Here is a 14453-nt window from a genome sequence, read left to right as displayed (position 1 = left end):
TGACTTTCTGAATAACCTAAAGCCTCAGTGGGGAAAAAATACAGTAGTGTAAGTAAACTTACCATAACAGTAGTCAGTGCTGCAGTAGCTTTAGCTATATGGGTCATATCCTGAAAAGAGTAAACAGTCAACTTCCAAAGTTTTAAGGAACCTTCCATGCACCCTAACCACAAAACAGCTTGTGGAGAGAAGTATAAAAATCAGTGATTAGGGTGCCAAATCTTCACTGCTTTCCTGCTTCAGAGCAAGGGTGGCTAAAGCCCTGCCAGCTAGGTATGTGCTAGGGGAAACAGAAAAGGAAAAATATCCACAACCTGGCATAAAATATAATAAAATAAGGGGAGGTAGAGGGACGGTGTTCCTACTGCAACAGTGATCTATTCAAACATCTATGGATATGGTAAGTTTAGTTAAACAACTGTACTATGTTCATCATTAAGTCACTGTTGCAGTAGCATAAGCTATGTTGGTCAAATACCAGATCTCAGAAAAAAAAAAAGAGGAGGAGGAATCAGAGTCCAGGAACCCCTGCAGAACACCCTAGCAAAGCCTGCTTTGGATCTGGAGAAAGAATCTAATTTGTAGTGCTCAGTAAATGTGTGCACAGATGACCAAGTTGCTGTCTCTAGTTTGTTTCAGAGTCAACCCCTTTCCAAAAAATCACTTTTTTTTTTTTGAATCACTTACAAATGCCTTCTACCAGCACCTGCAGGGCTGCATGGATCAGGCAATCCCAAGCAAAACAAAGACTCTTTGTACCAAAGGCAAGCGTCCAGTCTGGTGGACCCCAGCCATAAACAAACTCTACAATAAAAGGAGAAAGCTACTACAAGATAGAGCAAAATCCTTAAAAGGTAAGACACCGCTGATCACTATAAGTAAAAAGCTAAGAGCTCTCATAAAATCATCCAAAGCTAATTTTGAGAAAAAAATAGCTAAGGACTCTAAAGACAACCATAAAGCATTCTTTTGCTATGTCAGAAACCTAGGAGGAAACTCCCAGATATGCTCAGAATTAGTTCAAAATGATGTGAAGATTACTGATCCTACAGACATTGCCAACATACTGGCTGACAGGTTCAGTGTAAACTTCTCCCCACCCTCCCCGCCTAAAGATGAGATATCTATACCAAATGATTGTAGCCCCCCAAACATCTCCAACGCTCAGGTGAGAACTGCTCTCTCCAAGGCAAAGAACACAGCATCCATGGGACCTGATGGTGTCCCCGGCTGTGTGCTCCATGAACTCAACGAGGAATTAAACCCACAGTTAGGACAGCTGTTTAATCTTAGTCTCACCTCCGGATACGCACTCCAGGAGTGGCGCAGCGACTGTGGTCCCACTCCACAAAGGCGGTGCCTCCACCGACCCTGGAAATTACCGTCCCATTAGCTTGACTAGCCTGATCTGCAAAGCCATGGAAAGGATCATAATGGATCTCATAAATAAAGACATAGGGAATTTGCAGACTTTGGATCCAACCCAGTTTGGCTTTGTCAAAGGCAGATCATGCCTTTTAAACTTGGTTGACTTTTGAAACAGTCACCAAGGCCATTGACGAGGAAAGGCAGTCCATACAGCCTACCTAGACCTGGCGAAGGCTTTCGATACAATACCCCACTCGGGTATCATTGAAAAACTCATCAACTTAAATGTAAACCCATACATTACAAGATGGGTTGCAAACTGGCTGAGTGACAGAACCCACAGGGTCAGAGTTGCTGGCGCCATGTCAGACTCTAAGCCTGTCACAAGTGGTGTCCCACAGGGCTCAGTCCTGGGCCCACTCTTGTTTGGCATCTACTTTTCTGAAGTACAAGCAAACACAGGAGGGTTATGGCTGACAAAGTTCGCAGATGACTGCAAACTGGCCGTGGTTGAGAACACATCCGACACAGATATCCTTCAGAAGGGTCTCACAGATACGGATAACTGGTGCCAGAGCCATGGCCTCAAGTTAAATGCCAAGAAATGCATAGTCATACCCTTCGGGAAAAATAAGGTTACCCCTAGCTACCATATAGGTGGCAATCCCCTGAACACAGAAAGTTATTAGGGACCTGGGAACCCAGGTTGACAGTAGCCTTTCATTCGACACTCATATTGCTAAAGTAGTTAGGAAGACCTTCTGCATTGCCCACCTTATCATGAAGGGATTCACATCTAGATCAGGGGAGGTCATAGTCTCCCTATACTCATCACTCATCAGACCAATGATCGAGTACAATGCCCCATTCGGAATGTATCTGACCCGACACTTGCAGCAGCTGGAGAGGCCACAAAAGTTCCTCACCAAAAGGATAAAGGGTCTCAAAAATCTGTCTTATGCTGCACGACTGAAAGAACTCCAGTTATATTCAGTTGCGTATTGCTTACTCAGAGGTGACCTATGCCTGACATACAAGGCCATGTCAAACCCAGATTTGATGAATATGCTTCACCTCAAAAAATCTAGATCCCTCAGAGCCACAAGGGCGGGTGACTTAAACCTCGACACGGTTATTAATAGGACGTGCTGGAGGGATAGATTCATCACCCAAAGACTCCCTATGCTGTGGAACAAAATCCTGGTTTATGTGAGGCAGAGCACCTCGCTGGCCTTGTTCAAGAGGAATCTTGACCAATGGATGGGAGATCACAGATACACCCCAGGGGTTACCTCAGTGTCACTGCTCAACAGAGGCACAGCTAAATAATGGGCATAGTTTCTCCAAACTAAGGGGTGGCGTAAGCCACAAAACTATGGCTAGGCTTATAAATGCCCTCGGGCAGATAGCCTAGTATGAACCTATGAACCTATGAACCTATAAAAGCCACAGAAAGTTGCCAAACCCGTAACAAAGTAGGTCTTGACCTTGTATGGAAGTGTCTTACCTTAATGCGATTAACCAAAAGCAATAGTATGAGACAATGTCTTACCTTGATGAGATTAACCAAAATCAAAAGTATGAGACAACCATCTTGGAATTGTCTGTTTTGATATTCATTGCCCCTTTTTCTTATCCTGAAGGCTTTTTGTTCCATCAATGTAATACTGTCTGTGGACATATAGAACAGGTAAAATTCTTTCTTCCCAATTTATGGTTCTGGATAGAAAATAGGGAGATTAACAGCCTGGCTCAAAGTAAAGTCTAAAACAACTTTATGCATAAAGGAATGGTTTGTCCTCAAAGATACTAGATCTTTGCAAAATATGAAGTAGGGCTGAATCACGAGCTTGTAACTCAGATATTATCTTTTTCCAGAGCTCAGAACAACAAGACAAAAGAAGTTATGTACCTACCATAACGATCCATGTTAGTTGTCTTCATCTCGCCTTCCTTCTTGCTGTTTGGGTTCGGAGCTGATCCTCGGCTCCAACTCAGCCATCTTCTATAGCTCAAGAGCTGTTTACTGGCTGGAGGCTACCCCTTATCCCAGCATGCCCAGCTTCAGCTACCCAGACCTCATTTGTGATAGTGCACACTAGACATAGGTAGAGTAACCAGTTCCTAAGAACTGGTTGCCCAATACACCTAAACAGGAAAGAGTTATAAATTACCTGGCATGTGAAGTAATAAAAGATGCTCAGCCAGTGAAAACAAAAGGGAACTCCTCACAATCCTCTAGGAAGGGGGAAGGAAGGAGGGACGCAAGAAGGAAGGCAAGATGAAGACAACTAACATGGAACGTTATGGTAGGTACATAACTTCTTTATGTTAAGTTGTCCATCACACCTTCGTTCTTGCTGTTTGGAACAGCGTCCCTAGCACCTAAAATCCTGGGTGGTTCATTGGAACAGACTCTTCAGAACAGTAGAACCAAAGGAAGCTCTGCACCGGGAGACCATATCTGAGAGATAAAAGTGTGAGGGTTTGCCCAAGTGGCAGCTGCACAGATTGAGTCTATGGGCAACCTAGACTGAAAAGCTACAGAGGTGGCTAATGCTCTAGTGGAATGAACTTTTGGTTTAGATAGTAGCTCTTTATTTCGTAACTGATAAATAAAGGCAATAGTATCAGATAACCATCTGGATAAGGTCACTTTAGAAACTGGAAGACCTTGTCTGTTGAAAGCATAAGAAAGAAATAACTGATCTGACTTTCTTAGTTCTATGGAGGTAAAAGTGCAATTGTCTGTGTACATCCAATTGGTGGAGCTTGTATTCTGCCTTGTTGCTGTGATTAGGAAAAGAAACTGGGAGATCTATGTATTGATTTAAATTGTTCTCTGAGCAGACTTTAGGAATAAAGGATGGATTGGTCCTCAGAGAAACTCTGTCCTTGTGAAACACCAGGTACGGAGGACAAACACATAGTGCTTGAAGTTCTGAGACACGTCTAGCTGAAGTGATAGCAACCAGAAAAAGTGTCTTCCAAGAAAGAAATTTTAAAGAACATGATGCCGCTGTTTCAAAGGGAGGCAAAATTAAGGAAGCTAAAACTAAAATGAGATCCCAAGGAGGAGGAGGATCTCTAACTGGGGGTCTAAGAAGAGATGTTCCTTTCATAAAGGCCTTGCAGAGCTTATGAGACATTATGCTAAAATTAAACATACCGATATGAAAATTAGAAATGGCAGCTAGTTGTACTCTAATGGTAGTGGAAGCCGCACCAGACTGAAAAAGCTGTGCTAGAAATTCAAGAATTTCATGGAATGGGCCTGAGAAAGGATCCAAATTTCTAGATTCTGCCCAGTAAGAAAACCATTTCCATTTACTAGCATACATTTTCCTCGTTAGTAGACTTATGTGAGGAAACAATAATATCATGGACTGCTGGGGAGATACTGGAAAGCCTGGCTAAAGTTGGAAGTGGAGCAACCAAGCTGTGAGCTGGAGAGTTTGAAGGGATTGGTGCAACTCAGCTGATTGGTAAATCAGAAGATCTGGAACTGGGTCCAGAATCCATGGTTGATCCAGAAGGTGGAGGTGTAGGAACGGGAACCATATCTGTCGAGGCCAATATGGGGCAATGAGAATCATTTTGCAACCCAATGATTTTGCTTTCTGTATGAGTCTTGGAATTAGGGGAAAAGCGTAAAGGAGTCCCTGAGGCCAATCATGGACTAGAGCATCTCTGGGTATATGACCTGGAAGAGGAAGCAGGGAGAAGTAGCTGCTGCATTTGCTGTTGAGAGGAGTGGCAAATAGGTCGCAGCAAGGCTGTCCCCATTTGCGGAAGATAAGGTCCGCAACTTCCTGATTCAGAGACCACTCGTGAGGCATGAGGATAGCTCTGCTGAGCCTGTCTGCTATGACGTTGAATTTCCCAGGGATGTGCATTGCTATCAGAAAATGTTGGGAGGAAATCGCCCATTGCCACAGTCTGAGTGCTTCTCGACACAAGGGGTAAGACTTGGTCCCACCCTGTTTGTTGATGTACCACACCACTGACATGTTGTCCGTTGGGACTGCAATGGTCGCGGAAGGAATAGAGTCTTGAAGGGCTTGCAACACTAGGAGAACCGCTCTCATTTCTAGGACATTGATATGCAGATGGTACTCATGAGGTTGCCAAGTGCCTTGGACTGTCCTGCCTAGATAATGCCCCCCCCCCTATCAGGGAGGCATCCGTGGTCACTGTGGCTACCGGAGGCGGTTGTATGAAAGGTCTGTCCTGAATTACTAGTGGGGAGACCATCCACCAAGAAAGGTGCCTTTTGTATGTTTCTGTGATCAGGATCATGTGAGACATGGGTAGTTTCTGGAAAGACCATTGTGTGAAAAGAAGCCACTGAAGGATTCTCATGTGGAAATGCGCTAATGGGACAAGAAGAATGGCAGCTGCAATGGAGCCAAGAGCTTGCAGGACATGTCTGACTTGAACCCTTTTGCTCTGCATTAGAATTAACACTTGTTGACGAATAGTGGAAACTCTTTTCTGTGGTAATCTTGCAAACACTTCTTTTGTGTTTAATTCTGCTCTTATGTATGTGATAGACTGACAGGGCAACAAGCAGATTTTTCAACATTTACTGTAATGCCTAGTTGAGTGCATGATGTGATTATATAATCCCGTGCCTCTAAGAGTTGACGCCTGGTGGTAGCAGTCAGGAGCCAGTCACATCTAGATAGGGAAACACCTGGAATCCTTGACGCCTCAGGTGAGCCGCGACTACTGCCATACACTTGATGAACACCCTGGGGGCTGAAGTGAGACCAAAGGGCAGAGCTCTGAACTGGTAATGACTGGCCCCTACCTGGAAGTGAAGAAATCTCCGGAACTTTTCTTTTTGTACAGATTTGTTCAATCAGCTGAGATCCAGTATTGGTCTCCAGTCACCTGTCTTTTTAGTTGGTCTGCGGGGACTTCTTGAATGGCTCTTTTTTTAGCAGTCTTGAAACTTCTGTGACTCCTTGATCCCTTAGATTGGGTGGGACATCTGGGAAGGGCTTTTTTGATTCTATGGGGGATTGATGGAAGGGAATTTTGTAACCTCCGGATATAATGGATAGTACACATCTGTCTCTTGTTATATTTTGCCAGGCTTTTGGGTACAGCGAAAGTCTTCCCCCAACTGCCTCCAGAGATGAGCAGTCAGGCAACCCTTCAGGGATGCTGGACGGGCTTGGCAGAGAAGGTTTCTCTGTCACCCTGGTTTTGCTGTCCCCCTCTGCCACGAGGGCGGCGTCTGTTATTGTTGTTTCCCCCTCTGCCCCTGGGGGAAAAAATCACCACGTGTGTCAGACAAGGGTCCCTGGGATTTTCGGAACCACATCTTTCCACTCTTCTGACCCTTGGGATACGTTCTGGAAGGAGTGGAAAAATGGACTCCCATGGCAGAGAGAGTCTTGCCTTCCTGCTCACACCTGTTCAACATGTCTTTCACCTGAGGCCGAAAGAGAAAGGAGCCATCAAAGGGAGCATTGGTGAAGGATGCTCGAAAGGGTTCTGCAAACTGACACAGAGGCATCCAAGCATGTCTACTGAGAGCCACACCTGTCCCTGCAGTTCTGCTTGCTTCATCGGCTGCATAGGAAATCAGCCTCATGGAGGAGTTGACTATGGAATTAAGAGTCGCAAGCTGAGAAGCTACTTAGGCTGGTGTTCCCTCAGCTGTAGGTTCTTGAAGGGTATCTCCAAGCTCTTTCAGGAGATCCCTTTGAAGACGTGTAAAATGGCACAGATAGTTCAGGGACCTCATTAAAAAGGTCGCTGAAGCAAACATTCGCTTTCCATTTCTGTCCATCATCCAAGACTCTTTGTTCAGAGGATGAACAGATGAAGAGGTTTCTGCTAACTCTTTCTTGGTGGCTGCTGCTACCACCATGGCATCAACTGGCACACCCTTGGAGAGGAATTGCTTGTCCTGGGGGACTGTAATAAATTTGTTTGGTCTCCTCGGAGTAGGTTGCACAGAATCTGGAGCTGACCAAGCATTTCGAGCCACTACAGACATCAGTGGATCGAAAGGAGATACCCAGGAGGTGAGGTGGAAGGCCGGGAACCAAATGCGTCCAGGTATACAAACTCGTCCTCGGTAGGGGCTAGGGAAGTCCAGTCCCCCCTCTGTCTAAGCATTTCAAGGATATCTGAAAAGGAAGCATTTTCAGAGGGGGACCTTGGGGACCCTTTCAATTCATCCATGTCTGTATCTGAAATGACAGACTCAGGGGAGTCTATGTGCTTCCTCTTGCAATTCTTCCGGGGAGACTCTTCCAAGTGATCAGGGGAGGCTTCGGAAGAAGAGGGATCACCCAATGGGGTGTCCTGGGGCATAGGTTCCCTACGCTTAGGGTCTGGAAGAGGAGTAGAGGTTGGAACAGACACCATGGGTGGAGGAGCCGATGGAGCTGGCAGTAGAGCTGATTCTGGGGACAGCACACTCCACATGACCTCGAAGGTGTCCCGATCTCTAGGCAGAGAAAGCTCTGGCTCCGAAGAAACAGGAGTCTTTCTCCACATCGAAGGTGACGGCTCCGGGGCCGATGTTGGAACCGAGCTCACCTGCGCCGAAGCTCCGAGGGGGAGAACGGGGTCAGACAAAGGTCAGATGCCACTCCCCTCCTCAGAGCCGACGAGAGAGCCTCGGCGCTCAGATCCCTCGATAGAAGGTATAATCGAGATAATCAGAGCCGATGTCAGAACCGAAGGAGAGATGATGATCGTCGCAGACGGTTCTACTACCTGCAGATCCATGGTCTCTGGCTCCGAGCTAAATGTAGTCAGAGGAGGAACAGAAATAGAGGCGGTTGGAGCCGATACCTGTTGAGGTGGGCTGGACAGAATTTTTGCCAGTGCCTGTGACTTAAGCAACCTACTTGCTACTCTCTCCACATCATGATTCGATAATCTAGAGGATCAAGAGGAGTGGGAAGAATGATGGCTACATTCACTCTGTAACAAAGGTGAATGAGGTGCCGAGTGGATGGACTCCAAGGACGGAGATCTCAGTCTTTTATGGCTCCGAGACAGCTCTGAAACAGCAGATGGAGCCGACGGAGGAGTTGTCTTGTCGGTGCCAGCCAGCACTGACATACTTGGTTGGTCCAGTAAAAAAGTCGGCTCCAATGGTGGAGCCGACAGCTTGACAGACTTAGGGGATTTTGCTGGCTGAGTACTTTTAGACGGAGAATCCTGAGGCTTCAATAATCCCCAAAGGATTCATTTGTTTTTGCGCTCCTGCAAGACCCTTGGACTAAAGACGTGACATATAGAACAGGAGTCCTGCAGGTGAACAGTGCCCAAACAATATACACAACTAGTGTACCCATCTGTTAGAGACATTTTCTGACAGCATGAGTCACACTTTTTGAAGCCAGATACCTTGGTATCTTTAGACATTATAGTAACAACAACCACAACAACAATAATAAAAAGCTATAATACAACAAAACAAGAAACAAATAGACTTTTTTTTTTTTACAGTTAAGGAACAGAAAGGAAAGCCCCTAATTTAAACGGCTATCCTAAGGGGGAGGAGGGAGGGAGGGAGAACTCTCTAATTTAAACGAGTTCTGGAGCGATGGCCAACAAAGCTAAAATACACAAGAAAGCGATAAGGGATAAAGGAATATATCTAGTACAAACAAAATTGACCAATACTTGACAAAATTTCAAGAATAAACAACAATATATTAATAGAAAAGAACTATACTAAGCCTGAGCCAGTAATGAAGCAACCTCGCAGCTGAAGCAGCAAACGCGATCTGGGTAGCTGATGCTGGGCATGCTGGGATAAGGGGCAGCCTCGAGCCAGTAAACAGCTCTCGAGCTATAGAAGATGGCTGAGTCGGAGCCGGGGATCGGCTCCGAAAACAAACAGCAAGAAGGAAGGCAAGATGGACAACTTAACATCATTGTTTCCAGGCTAAGAACTTAAAATCATCCCTGTGAGCAGGTTCAAGAGGAAAAAGTTTCTCCAGTACAAAATTCAAACCCCAAGGACAGGCCACCTTGTCTTCTAGGTGGTTGGACATGTAGAGTTCCTTTCAAAAACTGTTTGATTTGAGGCACTGCAGAAAGGGGGAGGATCCATAGGCAGACAAGCAGAAAAGGCAGAAAGTTGAACCTTGATTTAAGAGTAAGAAAGACCAGAACATAACTCATACAAATACTGCAGTACCAAAGGCATCTGGGCATTAAAAGGATCCTGGTTCTTTGGCACCAAATGAAAAATATTTTCCATTTAGCTAAATATGACTTTCTAGTAGAAGATCTTTTAGCCTCCTTAACTACTTGCTGCATAAGCTAAAAGGTATTAAAATTGCTTCATCCACGCACTAGGCTGAAGAAACTGACAGGTGAAGTCTGTGTGAGCTAGTTCATCTGATAAGGAAGCTTGTGGTAATTGCCCTTCGTCAGTATGAGAAGAAAGGAGAAACACTGTTGCCTGGACCAAGAGAGAATTATCAGTATTATTCTTAGAGAGTTCTTTGGAATCTTTAGGAGAATCCTGGTTATCAAAGGAAAGGCATTCAAAACATTTCCAAACATGGGAATAAAAAGGCATTTGTTTTTTCTGGCCTTTGTGCAAGGAGTCCTTGGACAAAAGGTATTTAACTATCAGTTATGAATGCAGGCAAATATATCTACTTGAGGTGTTCTCCACATTTGGATCAATTCTTGGAAGACTCCATTGTGCAACTTCCATTCCAGGGGGTCTGTCCTGATCCTGCTCAACTGTCTGCAGAATTTAAGTAGCTGAGTTGCTGCTTCTCAGGCTACCACCGCCAGTCTACAAATGGAATGGGATCAAGCTGTCCAGGTGTTTGAACTCTACAGTTCCCTACAAAACGGTGTCTACAGGACTGCAATCAGTTTCTGTCAACATTTAAACAGATTGAACTCTACAGTTCCCTACAAAACGGTGTCTACAGGACTGCGATCAGTTTCTCTCAACATTTAAACAGAGTAGGTTACACACAAAAAGCATTTGTTAAGCTTTCACTTACAGTGCTTTGTAATTAAGCAGGTCACCATATTGGTCAGCCATAGGGCTCTTTGTTTCTACTTGAGTGGTTGCCTCCTTCCCCTGTAACTGCAGTAAATTGACTTACATTAGAGCTGTAATACTTACCTTATAGCTTTAGGACACCTTAGGAAACCTTGTAAACTGCAATAGCCTGACATTTGATCAAGAAACCCTTGAAAAATTCCCAAAATTGTATACTGTTGGTCTGACTTTCCTGCTAAACATAAGTGAAATTACAGTGCTGAGTGCAAGTAACATTAAAGTACTGAGTGCAAATAACACAGTGCTGAGTGCAGATTTCAACTTATCTCTGGTGTGGTGTCTTGAGTCAATCAGGGTATTAACTGTAACCACTCCCACTGCCTTCTCTTTTCCCCCACCCACCTCTTTCCTCAATCAGGCTAAACTGCTACAATTCAGTACAGGCATCATTTTCAAATCTAGGTGCTTAGGATTTCCCTCTCTCTTCCCCCCTTGGCTGACCTGGTGTGACTTTGTGTAAGTTTCTTCATTGTATGGATCTTTTACTGGTTTTTGTGTAACTGAATGACCTGCTGCTAAATTCTGATTCTGCACAGACTGCTCTATTTTGTTTTTCAGAGGCTCTATAAGTAGCTAGTGACTTTACTGAATTTCTGTGGTAATATTTGTGTTTAAACTGAACCTGTACCCAGAGAAAGTGTATAATCAGAGCTCCTCCTTGCTGCATGTGTTTTTTAATGTTTAAATTGCACACACACATTGAAGAAGTGCTTTTATGATTTGAATAACTTGGGCTAGCTATACCTGAAGTGCTTTTACTGGCAATTGTCTAGTTGTACAATTGTGAATAATTGATTTAGTTTTTCTGGTATATCTTTAAAATCTGGCAAGTGTTTATTTACTGCATTGCTCTCTTGCTTAGGTTTCTTAGCTATAAATCTTAGTTCATTCTGAAATATGCTACTATACCCCCCCACCAAACCTTTCTGAATGCATTATTATATAATAACTGCCTGTTGTTGTCTTCATGCTTACCCTAGAATTTCTGCTTTTCTCTTTTCCTAGTTGAACTCTACAGTTCCCTACAAAACGGTGTCTACAGGACTGCAATCAGTTTCTCTCAACATTTAAACAGAGTAGGTTACACACAAAAAGCATTTGTTAAGCTTTCACTTACAGTGCTTTGTAATTAAGCAGGTCACCATATTGGTCAGCCATAGGGCTCTTTACTTGAGTGGTTGCCTCCTTCCCCTGTAACTGCAGTAAATTGACTCTTACATTAGAGCTGTAATACTTACCTTATAGCTTTAGGACACCTTAGGAAACCTTGTAAACTGCTAGCCAACTACCTCCTAGCTCCCCTGGTCCTGAAAGTAGCACCCCTAGAAACCTACTTGCGTTCAGCTTCCAACCAGTCGCCACTTCACTTATCCGTACCTTGATCAAAAAATTAAAACCCACTACACTTCCTGCTGATCAACTCCCTGCCGAGTACCTACAAAAATCAGCTGATGCTATTGCTTACCCCGTCTCAATACTAATCAATCAAACCATAGTAGAAGCTAAAATTCCCACCATCTGGAAAATATCCTATGTAATCCCACTTCACAAAGGGGGCAGCTCTACTGAATGCTCCAATTATAGGCCAATAGCTATACTCTCTCCACTTGCAAAGATTATGGAAAAATGTATTCATAGACAACTCATGCACCACCTAATCCAAAATCGCCTTATGGCAGACACTCAGCATGGCTTCCGTCCTCATCACAGCACTACTTCATCCCTCCAAGCCTTTACTAACACCATAAACCATAATCGCAACAATAATTATATATCCTCAGCCCTCTTTTTGGATCTTTCCAAGGCATTCGATATGGTTGATCACCAACTTGTAATCCACACCCTGCAAACATTCTGTCTAGATATTGGAACCCTCCAATGGTTTCAATCCTACCTGAATGGTCGACAGCAGGCTGTCCTCTGGCAGAACAAACTTTCTAACCTTCTACCTAACACCCTCGGAGTACCACAAGGCTCTATACTAGGGCCCTTGCTGTTCTCCATCTTCATTAACGACCTTTATACTGTCATCCCAAAAGTCAGCTTACCCAATATGCTGATGACTCTACTCTGATTTGCTCAGCCACATCTCCAGTAGAGTTATGGTCAGCTACCCAGACCACCTTTAATACAATAGAAAACTGGCTTTCTGAACATCGTCTGATCCTAAATCCCAAAAAAACTAAAATGCTGTTATTTTCACCAACACATAGGTCTACCGCTTTCACCTTTACCATAAAATCAAATGATGGCACACTAATCTCTCCTGACCCATCTACAAAACTATTAGGTGTCATCATAGACAATAATCTCAAATTTGACCTACATGTTAACCAAACTATCAAAACCATCAATAAAAAACTAGGGTCACTTTACAGAATAAAAGCCTTCCTAACCCCTCCAGCTAAAATTGCCATAGCTCGCTCTCACCGTCTTTCAACCTTTCTGTATGCATCCCCTCTACTCTCGAATTTGAACAAGACTGTCCTTAACAAACTCTCAATTTGCTACAACCACATTGCCAGGTTTGCCACTGGGCTGCCTTTTAGGACACATCATTGCATCAATTTAAATCAGCTTGGTTGGCTTGAACTACCTAGCCTAATCCAGTATAACGAACTGATTATGGCCTATAAAATCCTCTATAATCCGGACAATACTCCTGCACTTAAAAATATTATCACCCCCTATAACAATCCTAGACCGCTTCGATCCTCTAACAAACTACTAATTCAGACTAGCAAAATTAATAACACAGCCGGTGATTCTCTCTTTGCAAACTCTGTAAGTAGATCCTGGAACTCTCTTCCCAGCTGATATTACCTTACTTTCCACCTTAGGTCAATTTAAAACTAGACTCAAACAACATTTGTCACTTAACTGGCTATGTCAATGTATCAAGCCTGGCTAACTCGAATGTGTAAAAATCTGTTAACCAGTTTACTGTGTAATTTAATTTAATCCTGACTTGTGCTCAGGACTAACTGTAACCTGTGGAACTTGTTTAACTTGCTTACGTATGTAATCTCTGTAAATAGTCTGTTTGTAATACGTAATGTTGTATCTGCTTACCCTTGGAGCTTTTCTCCCCGGGCCTCCGCTGAAAATGGACATGCATCCAGTCGGACTATCCTGGTCAACAAATGTAAAATAAAAAATAAAAATAAAAAAATATCACTGTTGTGTTCTCTCTGATTATAAGTAGACAGCCCGGAATCCCACGTTGGCTGAGAGATATGAGACATATTGTATATATTCCCAAATAATGAACCATCTCCTTACTATAAACTCCTGTCCAATACCCAACACAGATTCCATCCCAATCACAGTACTACTTCAGCCCTGATCAGTTTTAACAATACTGCAAATCAATACCGTAACAATGGCAATCTTGTCTCCACTCTCTCCCTAGATCTTCCAAAGCCTTTGATATGGTCTCCCATCCCGAACTCCTTACCACCCTCTCTGATCTTAATCTAAGCCACTTCACTCTAGCCTGGTTTCAGGACTGCCTATCAAACCGCCAACAGGCAGTAAAATGGGAAAACTCCATCTCTCCACCTACCTGTGTCCTTGGGGGTACCCCAAGGATCTATCCTTGGCCCCCTCCTCTTTAATATATTTATCAACCAAACTTCACAAATTTACCCAGCACACCACACTAGTCCAGTACACTGATCATCCAACCCTAATCTGTTCATCCAGAACACAGCAACAGAACAATAAACTGCCTTCGTACTGAGTAAGAAAGTGAAACTCAGAATGAATTCACCACAATAAGTGGTAAAAATCAAAACACATTTATTGGGACAAAAAATCGTAGAAATGTTAAGCGCTTTCACTCAAACAGAAGTGAGCTTCATCAGAACTGTAAACCAACTGATACAAGTTGTTTAAATAGTATATTTGGCGTCAAATTCATTTAAAGTGATATTGTGTTTATTTATAAGTCATACGAACATATTATATACTAAGAATTTTATATACTATAAAAACATTTACAACAATGTACTGC

General features: G+C 43.5%; 1 protein-coding gene across 1 annotated transcript in view; it reads right to left on the bottom strand.

The window, feature by feature from the left end:
- Window positions 1-14453, bottom strand: part of DNAH2 (dynein axonemal heavy chain 2) — a 6636854-nt gene that overhangs the window by 3741869 nt on the left and 2880532 nt on the right. The window lies entirely within an intron of this gene.

The sequence above is a fragment of the Protopterus annectens genome, chromosome 7.part0 (assembly GCF_019279795.1).
Source record: "Protopterus annectens isolate FY-2018-M chromosome 7.part0, PAN1.0, whole genome shotgun sequence".
NCBI lineage: Eukaryota > Metazoa > Chordata > Ceratodontiformes > Protopteridae > Protopterus > Protopterus annectens.
The sequence above is the reverse complement of the archived record's forward strand: the minus strand, read 5'-3'. Positions and strand labels throughout refer to the sequence as shown.